Consider the following 12,560-nt stretch of genomic DNA (forward strand, 5'->3'; position numbering starts at 1 on the left):
ATTTTTATATCCAGCGCGCAAACCGTTTATCAGAAATTCTAAAGATATGCTGTCTTTAAATTATTTTGCGATACTGCTGTTGAATTGAATTTTATGGTTTAAGTACAAAGAACATGCTACGTTAAAAACGCCTCCTTTAAACGTAATTTAAAATCTGAAAACTTTCAGACTTTTTTTAAAAATTTCATTAATTTACATTTTTATTCAAGTATTGTTACTATTTGGCAATTTTTAACATTAAAATTCAGTGTTAAAATCGCTTTGGAAATCCCATTCCTTGGGACCCAAAAACTGATTAGCTCAGCTTCAATTATTTTAAAGGAGAAAGAACATCTCGAACGATTTGAAACTCAAGGGAAGTTCTGGAACGAAGTAAGTTCGGATTTTAATATATCACTACATAAGATATCATTGCATTCTCTTGTGCTGCTGTCGTTGTTTAAGTTATAGCACGTCCAACGAGCACTTGGAATACTGGAGAAGCCATAACTGATTTCTCACTTTTCCTGTCCCTGGAAAATGTAACAGTATGTATAGCTTTAGAAATGCTTTACTGCAGGTTACGCATTCTGCTAACTTGCCGTTTTTTGATAACCACGAATTTGGTCATGAATATTTCGTGCTTTCCGTTTTTAAACTGCTAATTATAAACATTGAATACCCATTTAAATACAAAATAAACACTGAAATGGGAATTTTAGGCCGTGTTTGATAAATATGACAGAAGCTTTCACAGGTGTGAGAAAGATGTTGTTTTAAATGTTTGGAAAGAAGCACTAAGGTCAAAGGCTGAGAAAGTAGCATTTATATGCGTTTAATTAAAAAGAGGAGGTTTCTTTTTCCCTTAGGATATATGCCATTTCATATTCAGGATAGCGAACCTGCTGAAAAGAACCATTACTCCCAGCATTTGATTTCGCCCGCATTTGATAAAATCCCCTCTAGCCTAACACGTTTAAGAAATGGGAGCACCTTTCTTACATGTTAACTGTCTGAATATTTAAAATTGTTTTTTAGGCGTTATGAGTATGACTCGTTGAACTATTATCTAAATAAGAAATAAATACAGAGGTTGTTTGCACATTTTTAGAGGATTTTGCTTTGCTGTTACGAAAAATCACTTGCTTGGAAAAAATATTTTAATTGCCACAGAATATTATGAAAGTGTAAATTACCGCCTGATATCTGACTATTTTGTTTTCATGCAAAATGGCGTTTCTAAAGAAGCAATGAATTGAAATCATTGTTTGTGTTCTTTTCGAAGAAATTTATTTGTATCTTGTTATTAAAAATGCTGTAAAAGCATGATTTTTCAATATCTTAAGCAACGGTAGATAATATTGCCAATAACAAAGGAAAAACATCAAGGTTTGGCTTCAAGTAAAAAAATTGTTCAAAATACATATCCAAGGAAAAAACGAAATGTTTCGAAGCTCGCAAAGATAAAAACTTTAATGTTAAATGAAAATCCGCGAAAAACGTAATGCATCTTTTTTCTCCACGGCATATCTCCGAAAGCATAACGCATTGCAGAATTCTCTATGAGAAAAAATTAGTCAGACAAAAATGAAAAAATGTTGTTCCAATAGATGAATCTTGAGTATATTCAACTGACTACAATAAAAGAAAATCCATTTATTATCATCAAAGAGAAGGAAAAAATCTTAGGGAATAATTAAAAAACATTAAAAAATCAAAAAACAGAGATATTAATTAAAAACTCTCGAAACGCTAATTTTCCCCTCATTTTTCCTAGTGGCAACAGTTTCGCTCGTTGGAGATAAAAATCTGCTTTATTTCGAAAAGTGTTGCCACTGCTTGCTTTCTAATCGTAGACTGTTAATAAAAAATTTGTAAGTTTAAAAAAATTGAAATAAATAGAAAAAAGACGATAGGTAAAATTAATAGCAAAACATTTTTAAAAAGAGAAAAGTAAAATCTAATTTGTTTATTAAAAAAAAATCTGAAAAGTTTCCGATTTTAAATTAGGTCCAAAGGGGGCGTTCTTTTAACGCTTTTGTGTGTTACCTTTATTTATTAAATATCATGTTCTACGTACTCAAACCATAAAATTCAGTTCAACAGCAGTATCGCAAAATAATTTTAAAATGAGCATACCTTTAGAATTTTCGATACAGAGTCTCGCGCGTTGGAGATAATTTTTTTTTTTTTTTTTTTTTTTTTTTTTTTCCCCGTACGGTGTTGCCATTGCTCGCTTTGAAATCGTTTAGTTTTTCAATCAAAAATTCGTTCAAGTGTTACAGAATATGAGATCAATAATAAAAAAAATTCAAATTAGGATTTCCACATGCCCATATTCTGTGGAAGATTACGTTATTCAAATTTTGATGGCTTTAGGTACCATTGTTTTATCACAATGCGAGAAACATATATACATTCATGCAAGATTGATTCTTCATTGTTTAATTTCTTTAAATGTAATACAGGGCGATAATAGTATTTAGTGGCAACAATTTGAAAAGTGATTCGCCGTTTATAGTTTTCAACGCAAAATGGCAAAAACGAAATTAATAATCCTTCAGGGCAAATTGACCCTTTGGACTAAAGCATTTTTCAAAGGGATTTAGGATTTTTTCTGGTTTTTGTTATAATGGCAAATAAACAAAAATGTTAAGTGAATACTGGAGTTATTATTTGTTATAATGGCAAGTGAAATATTTCTCTAAACACCATGAAAATTGTCTAAACATGTGCGAGCAGCCTTCTGTAAAATGCATGAAAAATCGGCTTAGCCGAAATCAAATCATTTAAGCGAAATTTTCTTATCGCACTAAATTTTATGTGTGATCTAAACAAGACATAAACAGAAAAAGTAGTTTTGGTCTATCAAGGAAGTAGTCAATTACATAAATATTATTTATGTTGTAGTGACATTAGGATTTTTTGGAAACAGGAGACTTGAAAAATGAGCAACGCCTTCGACGTGAATCGAACCACGGACTACGCCCAGCATGCAGACCACTACACCACGAAGGCATTCTAAGAAGGCGGGTGAAATATCTTATAATGTTCAGTGACTAGTCTTATGTTGTAGAAAGTAGTCATAAGATCCATAAAATATGGTTACGCATGTTATATAAATAGAAGTCTGTTGATGCCCTCAATACACAAATATTTTAGATTTTCCATGACTGCTTCACATTGGAATGCAGGGAAAATTTGTTCACCTACATCGTTTTCAATATCAAAGTACATATTTCGATATTAAAAATCAAAATAAAAAGTGTAATCTCCTTTATTAAAAACAATCGGAAATTCAGAACTGTGCGTAACATGTAAAATTTAATTCTGAGACACTATATGCATACTTATTACAAAAGCGCATTTTTAAGAATTTGTGTTACTGTCCGAACTATGAAAAAAAAATCATTTCTTAATTATCTTTATTAACACATCTGTGAAGTGTTTTACAAATAAATTTAAGAGGAGATCAGCTGATAGAAACAGTTAGTTAAACATAAGCATGTTGGCATTTCACGGGCTTGGGAATCAACTCCAGAATTCTCCAGTAGCTTCTCCCAGGTTGAAAGAAATGAATACCTGGAGTTACAAAACTGGTAGATGATCTGTACGGCAGAATTTGTTACTGCAGTGGACAAACCTGCAAAGGATTCAGCTCGACGGAAAACGAATGATACCTCAGCCAAGATCTATCTGCATCATATTCACCGAACCATGTAGTACACCAAAATGAATACGTTGCCAGAAATAGAAGTACTGTAAAAGATTTCAGTAGATTATTGACAACTGCTCGCCAGCGGGATATTTCCGTTCTAAGGCTATTGTCAATCGGAATATTCACAACTACTACAACTTCATCCCCAATGGATTTTTTTCCACATTCTGAGCGAATTTATCATTGGTTTATATTTGATTTTGACAGTATTCAATGGAGGATTTCTGAAAGTGAATACTTACGTTTACGAGGCCTTTTTTATTTCCTTGCACGGAAGAAGTATTGTAATCGCGAAAAATTTCGGGTATCGTATTTCAATGAAAATATCCATTTTGATCGCTCTCGATTCCAGTTGAACGGTGTTTTTGGACATATATATATTGTTACGAAATGCCCAACCGCGGTAAGATAGCTTCCTTGCAAAGCAGGTTTAGCGTTGCCAGAAAATGGCAAGGAATGGCGGGATTACCAGATTTGGCGCAAAATCGCCCATTTGGCTACATATGATGACAAAATCGGCGATATGCCGTGGACGAAGAGAGAACATTCTAGAACGAATTCTTACCGGTTTGGCTCAGAATGTTCTCGAAGGAAGGTAAGAAGCCACCCTGCCTGTACGCGAAGCAGCAGTGTCTCGTCAGTACATCGTGAAGTGCATCGTTGAAACAATCGAGTGCATAGTCGAGTGCCTCGCGAGTTGTAGCGTGGAGAGTCTCGAGAGTACGTTAAGTTCCGAGAACGTCCGAACCAAGTCGGGAGCTGTACTCTAGTGCTTTGCCGTAAAACTGTCTTCACCATTACAGTTTTATAACCTGAAGGCTGTGTTGCTGATTGTTTCAGCATATTTGTCGTAGTCTTTCGATGTGTCTTTGGAGCTGTCCTGAGTAATACTGGCTAATAAATTGTGTTTTCATTCTTCATAGCGTTGTCGTTAATCACTCCAAATCCACAAACCCGTAGAAACGTAACAATATATACTTACATATCCCACTTTATTACCCGGGTCAGTGAGTTAAATATTTTTATTCCTGTATATTTTAGTCTTATATTTTTATTCTTATATGTAAATTGTGCATTTTTTCCCTTTAAAGCGATCACATTATATCCGTTATGTTCCGGTTAAGGTTTTTATGCCTTTAGTTAACCTGCATGTAATAATTGTAGAATTTCTAACAATTCAAGTTGTTTAAGTTCCACTAAGCCTAAAGACGCCACTATTTCTTTACATTTGAAACCCAGTAGCATACGGAATTAAGCCAGTTTCTGCACCAACTTCAGTGTCTTTTTGCCGAATGGGGTTAAAAATTTTGTGCTCCGAAAAATCTGTCTACCTAATTTTTATTACTTTAATTTTAATTGTAAAATTTGTTTTTTAACGGTTTTAAACTCTGTTTGGTGTTTTAGGTTTTTCTGCATTTTACAAATTTTAATGAAGATATTTTGAGGTTTCATGCGCTTTGCCGCCAAGTGAGAACGGAATTGATTGAACGAGAAATATTATCTCTAATGAAATTCGGAGAAATAAATTTAAATGAAATGCAGCAAAAAAATGTGTATAATTTAATAGGCCGTACAAGGAAGTCACGTGGTGTCCACATTATATTTTTTAATTTCGTTTTTCTTGTCTAACGTGAAAGTTCCATTTTCTTTCTTTCTTTTTTAATCTAGTTCATTTTATTTATTGAAACTTGCATTTATAGGACACTGTTTATCCGAGCAAGGTGAAACGGAACCCTTTTTGTATAACACAAGGAGTTAAGGGTATAACTAAATACCTAGAGAAATATTAACCGAAAGCACATATTGCGTTACCTTTACATCTCTATATTATAACAGATTTACTTATATACTTCATTTAAAACATTGAATAACGCCTAGATGATAAAGTAATTAGTGACACTGACTGTCGTACCGAAGGACAAAAAGGGGCTATTTCGAACACTTGCCCTTTGAGGATGTTTGTAAATGTATACTCTCTATGCGGCATGGGGGGCACTCTAAATATACTGCGAGCCGAAAGGTCTCTCGAGAGGTTGATTGGTAGTGGAAGAGGAGTTGGAGACCCTCTACGAAATTCGGTTAAACGAGGTTGAGAAGTTAGGCATGTTTAACGTTGAGAGGATAATAATTTTTTAGCTGTGAGTAAAATATTAATTATTAAATTTATTTCATTTTCTCGAGTTTCTTTTCTAAAATAAATGCTTTCCACTTTATTTAAGAAAATCCTTTAATTGGTCTTGCCCATAAAAACAAATAACAAAGCATAGCCGTTTAAAGTATGTTTGCATAACTTTCAGCTATTTCCAGTTTGGAATACTGCCAAAATGTACTTTGCCAAATGTACAAAGGAAGCATGTTTGAGCAACGAATCAGAATCTCGCAATTGCATGGAGACAATTTTAATTTAAAAAAAGTCTATAATTAATTTTAAAAATTAGACTTTTGCTTTCAATAAGCTTGTTTTTTCTGTTATAAATGTGCTTAGTGAGGCCAGCATCTATTGTATGAGTATCGCTTTTCAACCATTATCCTCAGAAACACTAGAAATTCTATTTTATTAGAAAATATTTTATTGGATTAAATGGAATGAAGAGGTACTTAAAAGTATTCATATTTTAATAAACAAAAGAAAATTTTAACGTTACGATTATTTGCATAAGGCATTTTCATGAAACGCGAAGACCAATATACAGTTCGGCGTTAAAATGTAGTTATTAATTACAGATTCAAGAGGTTTTTGAATTGAAAACTATATATTTTGCTTTTATGAGATTACTCATTAGTAAAATATTCAACTACTCATATTTTTCTGCAGTTATTTTTAACATTAAATTATAGTGAAAATTTACTGAAACTGAAAACTGAATTAAAAGCTTATAATAAAGCATTCTCTTCCTCTTTCGAACATGCCTTCGTGGTGTAACGGTAACACACTCGGCGCGTATTCGAGAAGTCCAGGTTCGATTTCCTGTGAGGGTACTGCTTATTTTTTACATCTCCTGCTTCAAAATATGCAATAGAAATAATCAATAATAACGCAACCTGTTGATTACAATAATGGAACAAATATTTATACCATAAACTATTTTCATACAATTTTTTCCCTCTCTGCTCTTTTATACAGAAGTTTAACTAATGACGATATAAAGTATTTCTCCCGCTCTCCTTGTGTACCTTCGTGGCGTACTGGTTCTGCACACTGGGCCGGTATTCCAGAGGTCCGTGGTTCGATTCCCGGCGAAGACGTTTCTTAATTTTTCATCTTTCCTGCTCCCAAAAAAATAATTAATCTCTCTACAGTGGCGCCCTAACTAAAAGGGTGCTGGATGAGGATTCTCCACACCAAAGATTTGGCGACTGGGTCCTCTGAAAAAACCCCAGTCACCCTTTAAAAAGGGGAGTACATAAGATATTTCTCCCGCCTTCCTATCGTGCCTTCGTGGTGTAGTGTTTCTGGGCTATTATTCCAGAGATCCGTGGTTCGATTCCCATCGAAGGCGTTGCTTATTTTTCATCTCTCCGACTTCCAAAAATCCCAATATCTCTACAGTGGTGCCCGAACTAAAAGGGTGTTGGATGAGGTTTTGCTACACCCAGGATTTGGCGACTCTGTCTCCTAAACTTCAGTCGCCCTTTAAAAGGGGAATATATAAGGGATCTTCTTCCTCCTTTCTGCATGTTTTCGTGTAGCGTAGTGACTATTTTTGTTTATTTATTAATTTATAATTTTAGTGGAATTTTTTTTAAATTTTTATTTTAACATTCAAGGTATTTGAAAAAGCAGCAGCACATTTCGTATGCCTGCAGAACTATTATTTCCTGCAAAATTCTTCTTCCTTCCAAAAAAGAAAAAAAGAAAAGAAAAGAAAGAAAGAGGGGGAAAAAAGTTATTCATTGGCCTGACAGGAAAGCGTAAAAGTTTATTATGTCAAGCATTCGTGATTGCAATTTCCAAATATCGGCGTAAATCACAGTTAGTCAATTTAGTGCTACGTGTGTTTCAGTTTCTCGGAGTTATAGAATGCTAGCATTTGCTGCTAATGTTCCTGAAATACAGAAAGTGACGCCGCTCTTACAAAAGTGCCTTTGAGGAATTCTCAAATAAAGTAATCACAAGGAGACACTGTCACATCTGAGGGACTTGGGCCATAAGCCTAACATATAGTTATAAGGTATTTCTCCCGCCTTCTTAGCTTTCGTGGTGTCTCGGTGAGGGCATTGCTCATTTTTTATCTCTCCTGCTGCCAAAAAATCCTAATGTCTCTACACGGTCAGTATAGAACGTATTCGTACAGTAAGTGCTATGATCTAATAATGCCTCTTTTATAAAAACTATAAACTTAAATTCCACAACAAGAAATTAAATATGTGTAGTGAAATATACTTTAGTATTGCCATGTGAAATTTGCATGAAACAAATACATGCATAAATAAGACATTTACAAAACAAAAACAATCCATTATCGCATGGTGTAAAACGTATTCGTGCATTACACATAACGCTGAATATTTTCATAGATGTATTTAAATTAATACGTTGTATGATATCCTTTAGCGTGAATAAAGCTTCGAGTCTCATTGACATTGAATCGATCAGAATTGCCGTTACTGAGTTAGACACAGTCTCTCATGTTTACTTGAGAGCAGTAATTAAGTCATATTTTTGTTAGAAATGTGTTTGGATCTAACACTTTTATAAAAAGTTTCTCATAAATTCTCAATGGGATTGAAGTCAGGTGACGGGGGGAGGTAATTTCTTAAACTTTGGGTGTTATGTAACAGCCTCAGCCCTGTATTTAGGGCTGTATGCTTGTAATGTAGTTATTTTTATCAAGAATGAAAACATATTCACTATCCAAATCCACTTTTGTCACACTAAACCGTAAATTATTTTTCAAAATATCATTGCTTAGGAGATGGTTTATAATGCCATTAATGATAACTAAATTACCGACCCCAGAAGACCCAGAAGCACTCATATAATCCCAAATCAACACGCCTCTCTCTCTCCATGTTTGACTGCCCACCAGCGGCCGAGCGGTAAAGTCGCTGAACGGTGGTAGTTCGGTCCGAGGTTCGAATCCCGCGAACGGGCTGGCTGCATGAGCGTTTTCGTGGTTTTCCCCATGTGTAACGTGTATACGAGCCAGTTTCCCTTAGAAAGTCCTCCACGAAAGGCATCCCTCCCTTTAGGCAGATAGCCCTAGTGTGCTTTGCCATAATTAAATACACCACCACACCACACCACCATGTTTCACTGTTGGTAGTCAATTCCTTAGAAGCATTTCTGTTATTTCGTTACCTTCACAGCATTCGCCTCCCATTCGATCCAAAAATATTGAATTTACTTTCGTCTGAAAAAATAATATTCTTCCAGAACTCGGGGCGTTCATTCACGCATTTTTCGGCGAAAGATAATCGGAACTTCCGATTGCTCTCACTCACAGATAATTTTCATCTCGCAGCATGGCCATGGAAACCTTGTTTCCTGCATGCATTTCGATTTGTACTTAAGAATCCTGCTCTTCACATGTTTCTCAAGTCTGCTCTAAGCAGATAAGATCACACCTTCGAATCTTTCTTCAACGCACTTGCCAGAAATTCGTCTGTCAACGGATGTAAGTAGAGATTGTCGTCTTGAACGAGCATTATTTTGCACTGTTCTAGAGGTAATAAACTTCTGAATAATCGACTGCACATTTGAACATGGCCTGCCAACTAAAAACTGAAATTTCAATTGTATGATTTACCACCTTTATAAAGCTTTAAAATTAATTCTCTTTCGAAAACATTCTTTTCTTCACGTGTTCTTTATGATATACTTCATCTTTACAACCCACATTAAAATTTTACGTTTCTTATCCCACTTTTTTCTTATCCTCCTCTCATTTTATATAACCCGCAAGATAAATGACGTCAGTTGTCAACGAAAAACTGACTAAAATATTAGAAAATGCTACAAAAAGTTTGCATTTGCTTGAATGTACAAATACTTTTTAAGCACCAATAAATTCCCAGTGTTCAGTTTCCCATATATTTAAAAGTGATTACATAGTTTTCCCTGTTTCTCTTCTAGGTTTTTGAACTCGTATTTGGTAAAAGCTATTTTCTATTAGTTATTGCCTTTTGAAGAAGTTTTGATCGAACTAAAATGTCAAAATAATAGTTTCTTTCGTGAATTTCTTTCTGCAATCACTGTGCGGTCATCTTATACACATCTCTAATTTATCTAGCGGTGAGAAAGAGCGGTTAATACATTAACCGCTCTTTCATACAAATGAATACAAGTGAACCCAAGATTGGAATTTTTTTTTTCCTTATCAATTGCTATATTTCAAGATATATACATTTTAGAAGGAAATTTCTTCTTTTCCAAACCTTGCCTTTTTTAAGTTAATAATCTAGAGATCATTAAAAACTTGAAGGAAATCTGAATGCAAATTAAAGAAAATATTATATCAGCGACTTAAATTGTATTATAGAATAATATTATATATTACTGCTAAATATTATATTTCTTTTATTAAAATTCATTTATTTCATCTCTTTCATAGCATCGCTATAAATACTTTTCTATTTCTTGAAGTACAATTTATCATTTATTTGCGCGTATTATGAATACTTAATGTAAAATTCGCCCCGTCAACTGGCTGTCATATATAAATATTTTTATAAAAATGCTTTAGAAGGTGCGATCTTTTGAGACGTTGCAACGTTTGATCTTTTAAAACCTTTCGCAGTGTATAAAAAAATTGAGTCATCTTCTGAAATACATGATGTTAGCTTAATCTGGTATCTTAATCTTTTCTAATATTCTTCTAGTATTTTCTGGTATCTTAATCTTTTCTAGTAGCTGAATCTGCGCATGTAAGCAATATTGTGGAGACATTAGGTATTTTTGGAAGCAGACAAGATGAAAAATGAGCAAACGCCTTACCCGGGAATCAAACCACGGACCTCTCAATTACGCGCTGAGCGTGCAGACCACCACACAACGAACGCTTGCCAAGAAGGCGGAAAAAATACTTTATATACTCCCCCTTTTAAAGGGCGACTGGGGTTTTTAGGGGCCCAATCGCCAAATCCTGGGTGAGGGGAATCATCATCCAACACCCTTTTTAAGTCGGGCGCTACTGTAGAGACATTAGGTATTTTTGGAAGCAGGCAAGATGACAAATGAGCAAACGACTATGCAGCTTGGGAAGCCGTGTGTTGTGATTTGTTGGAAGCTGCGGTTAGTGAGAACTTAATGGAGATTGTTCTCTTTAGTAACGAAACCACATTCCATCTCAGCGGCCATGTTAATAGGCACAATTGCCGAATGAGGGCTGATGAACAACCAAGAAGCTCAGGGAGACACAGCTAAAGTTAATGATTGTAGTGGAATAACTAAGCTCTGTACACCTTTCATGTTTGCAGAAAGGACCATCACTGGAGAAATTTATCTCAGTATGTTGTAACAATATCTTGAGCCACAGCTAGTATCAAATGGCCTTATTGACACTGTTGTCTACCAACAGGATGGGACACCTCCCCATTTGTCTTTGTTATGCGTAATTATCTTAACAAAACTCTTCCTTGTAGGTGGATTGGTGGTGACTCTCAATAAATAGTTTTGGGCTCCACAATCACCAGACTTAACTACCCTAGACGTTTTCGTATGGGGTTTAGTCGAGTCCAAAGTGTACCGAGTGAAGGCTGGCAGCATTGAACAATTAAAACAGTGAATTATGGCTGCAGCAGCTGAAATTACAAAAACCTTACATAAGGTATTTTGGAATGTAGCAGAATGGTGACAATTGTGTCTAGACACTCGAGGGGACCACAGTGGATTGTACTAATTTAGTGTTCTGTTATATTTCATAAATTTTCATGTAAATAACTTATATTTCACAATAAAGGCTGTTTAAGCAAAAATGCATAGAGACTTATAAACACCCTGTATATGAGTAAAATTAAATTTTAGCTTAAACCTAAATTTAAATATAAATCTAAAAATTATTTAGTGGCTTAAAAATTTCTATTTGTATATTTGTTAAGAACATATACATCACAAAAAGAAATAATCTTGACATCTTTTTTAATGCGAGGAAAGTTAGACTTAACATTAAAATACAGCGAGAATAATAATGGTTCCCGAAATGCACGCTTGGTTAAAATTCATTGATGCGGAAGTAAATGAACTGTAAATAATTCGCGTTTAACTCGACAGGTGGCTGCGTAGAAATGTGATGAACTATTACCAGCTGCGCTTCTGAAAGCAAAACAATAGTATGCATCTTGCGTGAATTTACGAGATAGTGCGAGTTTCCGATAGGGATAAAAAATTTTAAATTAGCTGGAGATATTTAGGGTCCTGGTTATAAGTTAGCATCAAATGAAGAGCTTTTGTCTTCCGCAATCACGCTATCTTTTAGCAGCACGATGAGTTGGCAGCTTTTTGGATATACAGAAAACCGCACGTACATTCATTCCATTAAGGCCTTGTGTTATTGATAAAACGATATGACGAATAAATACAAAAAAGAAAAGAATAACGTGAAAACGCTTTATAAATTGGGAATGAAATAAGTTTTTTTTTTTTTATTATTATTCCAATTTTCAGTACGGTATATGTTGATAAAAATATTTTCCTTCTAAAGTTCTGAAATAAATAACATGCAAGAATAAAGCACTTTTTTTTTTTTTTGTCTTATTTTTTTCGCCTACTTCAGTGGTCTCGCTATCAAACTGGATTTTTGGATCAGCCCGTATATTGACATCTAAATATTAAATTTTAGAATGACTTTTTTTTCAAATATTTCTAGCATGTTTAATTACTTAATCATTAAATAACTTATTTTAACTGAAACTGAAAGAAAGT

This window comes from Stegodyphus dumicola, chromosome 12 (assembly GCF_044657685.1).
Source record: "Stegodyphus dumicola isolate Sdum_Otavi_A_Nest chromosome 12, ASM4465768v1".
Taxonomy (NCBI): domain Eukaryota; kingdom Metazoa; phylum Arthropoda; class Arachnida; order Araneae; family Eresidae; genus Stegodyphus; species Stegodyphus dumicola.